Source organism: Procambarus clarkii, chromosome 54 (assembly GCF_040958095.1).
Source record: "Procambarus clarkii isolate CNS0578487 chromosome 54, FALCON_Pclarkii_2.0, whole genome shotgun sequence".
In the NCBI taxonomy this organism is placed as follows: Eukaryota; Metazoa; Arthropoda; class Malacostraca; order Decapoda; family Cambaridae; genus Procambarus; species Procambarus clarkii.
Window position 1 is genome coordinate 29042777 of NC_091203.1, and position 4713 is coordinate 29047489.

At 42.2% G+C, this 4713-nt stretch overlaps 1 long non-coding RNA gene across 1 annotated transcript in view; it reads right to left on the reverse strand.

Annotated features, from left to right (window-relative positions):
• Positions 1–2356: 2356 nt before the first annotated feature.
• Positions 2357–4713, reverse strand: part of LOC123771414 (uncharacterized) — a 7517-nt gene continuing 5160 nt past the window's right edge. Inside the window, exon 3 of the long non-coding RNA XR_006774477.2 lies at positions 2357–2651. This is a non-coding gene — a long non-coding RNA (uncharacterized lncRNA). The remainder of the gene's footprint in view (positions 2652–4713) is intronic.

Below are 4713 nucleotides of genomic sequence, written 5' to 3' on the forward strand. Positions count from 1 at the left end.
TTGTACCAACATATACTGTTCCGCAGAGCAACAGTATGTTTCGGGATATTTAATTTTGGGTTATGTTTCCGCCATGCAAGGTTTAGGCACAATAAATTGTTCATTAATAAACAATAAACACATGCTCAAATAATGCCCTGCGGTCTGACAGCTGAGTGAACAGCGCTTCGGATTCGTAGTTCTGAGGTTCCGGGTTCGATACCCGGAGGAGGCGGAAACAAATGGGCAGAGTTTCTTTCGCTTTGTTGCACTGTTACCTAGCAGTAAATTGGTACCTGTGAGTTAGACAGCTGCTACGGGCTGCTTCCTGGGGGTGTGTAACAAAAAACCAGGGCCTCGACCTCCTCGACCGACCTTGGCGTCCCCCCGGCCCTGGTCGAGGACCGGGCCGCGGGGACGCCAAGCCCCGAAATCATCTCAAGACAACCACTAGTGTATAGTCACTTGATATCTGATGCACTGGTGTATGACCACACGTGGTCAATGAGGCACTGGTGCATGTCTACACGTGGTCTGTGAGGCACTGGTGTAAGGCCACACGTGGTCTGTGAGGCACTGGTGTATGACCACACGTGGTCTGTGTGGCACTGGTGTATGACCACACGTGGTCTGTGAGGCACTGGTGTAAGGCCACACGTGGTCTGTGAGGCACTGGTGTATGGCCACACGTGGTCTGTGAGGCACTGGTGTATGACCACACGTGGTCTGTGAGGCACTGGTGTATGGCCACACGTGGTCTGTGAGGCACTGGTGTATGTCTACACGTGGTCTGTGAGGCACTGGTGTATGGCCACACGTGGTCTGTGAGGCACTGGTGTATGACCACACGTGGTCTGTGAGGCACTGGTGTATGTCTACACGTGGTCTGTGAGGCACTGGTGTATGGCCACACGTGGTCTGTGAGGCACTGGTGTATGTCTACACGTGGTCTGTGAGGCACTGGTGTATGGCCACACGTGGTCTGTGAGGCACTGGTGTATGACCACACGTGGTCTGTGAGGCACTGGTGTATGTCTACACGTGGTCTGTGAGGCACTGGTGTATGGCCACACGTGGTCTGTGAGGCACTGTTGTATGTCTACACGTGGTCTGTAAGGCACTGGTGTATGGCCACACGTGGTCTGTGAGGCACTGGTGTATGACCACACGTGGTCTGTGAGGCACTGGTGTATGGCCACACGTGGTCTGTGAGGCACTAGTGTATGACCACACGTGGTCTGTGAGGCACTGGTGTATGACCACACGTGGTCTGTGAGGCACTGGTGTATGACCACACGTGGTCTGTGAGGCACTGGTGTATGTCTACACGTGGTCTGTGAGGCACTGGTGTATGTCTACACGTGGTCTGTGAGGCACTGGTGTATGGCCACACGTGGTCTGTGAGGCACTGGTGTATGGCCACACGTGGTCTGTGAGGCACTGGTGTATGGCCACACGTGGTCTGTTAGGCACTGGTGTATGGCCACACGTGGTCTGTGAGGCACTGGTGTATGGCCACACGTGGTCTGTGAGGCACTGGTGTATGGCCACACGTGGTCTGTGAGGCACTAGTGTATGACCACACGTGGTCTGTGAAGATCAACACAAACAGGTTCTTATCAGGTTACTCATTGTCAGGGACAGGAAGCATGGTAGTCTTATCGAGGTCCCTCTACGACACTAGGGCAACGACTGGCTCCCGGGTACCCATTTCCAGTTGTGAGACATCACATGTTATGAAACGTGTTCAAATGTCCTGACCTGTCTAGGAATCGAACACGGATCCATTCAGTTGGGAGTTGTCTGCCCTGACTGATGCGACTCCAAGGTGTAAATACAGGTAATTACAATGACTCGCCTTCAGCTTTCCATCATAGCTACTTTTAACATTAAGCTGGATTCTACAAATTGCCATCTTCGTTCGTTCCATGTTTTACTACTACTCTTAAAATAGTGTCTGACATCTCTATGGTTCATCTGTTTCCCAAGCTTTTACTCATGTTCTATTGATATTCACTGTAAACATTTCCTCTTTTTTCCACCTTGTCGATTCCTCTAAATATTTTTCATGTTTCCTCTCTTACTCCTATTGTTCCAGCAACTCAAGGTTCATTTCATTCATTCTCCGTACCTTATTCTATATAATTCTGGTACGATCCTCGTTGTAAACCTTTAAATCTTTTCAAGTTTTCTTGTGTGCTTTTTGAGGTTGGGGTTCCATGGTGAAGCTGCATATATAATATTGGTCTCATGTAGGTTGTTTACAATGATGTGTGCGTGTTTTTGTGTGTGTCTTGGTATTCTGTAGTAAGCATGTGTTCTCATCCCGAGTTAAATATCACCGAGGTAAAATTAGCACAATTATTTAAAATCTTCATAACATTCAACATTTATTTTTTAGTTAAATAAAATTTTACAATAAATATAATAATTACAGTTTACAAAAAAGGTAATATTTGTATTCAATTTCCTGTACATATGTATAATAAATGTATTTAGCAGGCATATCCTGATACTACGGTCATCAGGTGTTATAGATGATTAAACGTTGATGTTGAGGAATGGCGTGGGTGGTTGACAGTGGTCGTTCTCACGGGCGGGTGTCGTTCACAGAGTCGTCCAGCCGCCCTCTAGTGTGGCGCCTCTACTTACTGTAGCGGCGATGGCCGAAACTACAACCGGGAATCATACATTAGTCACTGTTGCCAAACTCTTACCAGGACTAAACTTATTCTCATTCTTTTCCAGCATATTTAAAGCAGTTGAAGGGTAACGGATGCTATATGATATATCTTGACCAGAGAGCCTTTAAATAATAATGAGCCTTACAAAGATTCATATATATATATATATATATATATATATATATATATATATATATATATATATATATATATACATATATATGTCGTACCTAGTAGCCAGAACGCACTTCTCAGCCTACTATGCAAGGCCCGATTTGCCTAATAAGCCAAGTTTTCATGAATTAATTGTTTTTTTCGACTACCTATCCTACCTAACCTAACCTAACCTAACGTTTTCGGCTACCTAACCTAACCTAACCTATAAAGATAGGTTTGGTTAGGTTAGGTAGGGTTGGTTAGGTTCGGTCATATATCTACCTTAATTTTAACTACAATAACAAAAATTGGCCTCATACATAATGAAATGGGTAGCTTTATCATTTTAAAAGAAAAAAAATTGAGAAAATATATTAATTAGGGAAAACTTGGCTTATTAGGCAAATCGGGCCTTGCATAGTAGGCCGAGAAGTGCGTTATGGCTACTAGGTACGACATATATATATATATATATATATATATATATATATATATATATATATATATATATATATATATATATATATATATATATATATATATATATATATATATATATATATATATATTATTAGATATGACCGAAAAAGTAAGATTAATAATTGTAACACGAATTTTCTCAATCTTTCGTACATTTCTTTTCACTGTTGGAGGTAATTCAAAAATCAATTCTCCAAAATTCATTTTTATTTCTAGTCTGACGCGACACGAGCGCGTTTCGTAAAACTTATTACATTTTCAAAGACTTTAGTTTACAAATACACAACTGAATAGAACTTACACATCTCCGATTTTTGTTTATATCTGCATTTGAGTGAGGTGGATGGGGTGAGGTGGCATTAAAAGGGTATTAATTTCATCAACACAAGACAGAACAAGAGGTGGCATTAATAGGGTATTAATTTCATCAACACAAGACAGAACACGAAACAATGGGTATTGAAATGGAAGTGATTGTAGAAAGCCTATTGGTCCATATTTCTTGATGCTTCTATATTGGAGCGGAGTCTTGAGGTGGGTAGAATATAGTTGTGCATTAATTGGCTGTTGATTACTGGTGTTGACTTCTTAATGTGTAGTGCCTCGCAAACGTCAAGCTGCCTGCTATCACTGTATCTATCGATGATTTCTGTGTTGTTTACTAGGATTTCTCTGGCGATGGTTTGGTTGTGGGAAGAGATTATATGTTCCTTTATGGAGCCCTGTTGTTTATGCATCGTTAAACGCCTAGAAAGAGATGTTGTTGTCTTGCCTATATACTGGGTTTTTTGGAGCTTACAGTCCCCAAGTGGGCATTTGAAGGCATAGACGACGTTGGTCTCTTTTAAAGCTTTCTACTTTGTGTCTGGAGAGTTTCTCATGAGTAGGCTGGCCGTTTTTCTGGTTTTATAGTAAATCGTCAGTTGTATCCTCTGATTTTTGTCTGTATTGATAACGTTTCTATTAACAATATCTTTCAGGACCCTTTCCTCTGTTTTATGAGCTGTGGAACAGAAGTTCCTGTAAAATAGTCTAATAGGGGGTATAGGTGTTGTGTTAGTTGTCTCTTCAGAGGTTGCATGGCGTTTCACTTTCCTTCTTATGATGTCTTCACCATCATAAGAAGACATCATAAGAAGGAAAGTGAAACGCCATGCAACCTCTGAAGAGACAACTAACACAACACCTATACCCCCTATTAGACTATTTTACAGGAACTTCTTTTCAACAGCTCATAAAACAGAGGAAAGCGTCCTGAAAGATATTGTTAATAGAAACGTTATCCCTACAGACAAAAATCAGAGGATACAACTGACGATTTACTTTAAAACCAGAAAAACGGCCAGCCTACTCATGAGAAACTCTCCAGACACAAAGCAGAAAGCTTTAAAAGAGACCAACGTCGTCTATGCCT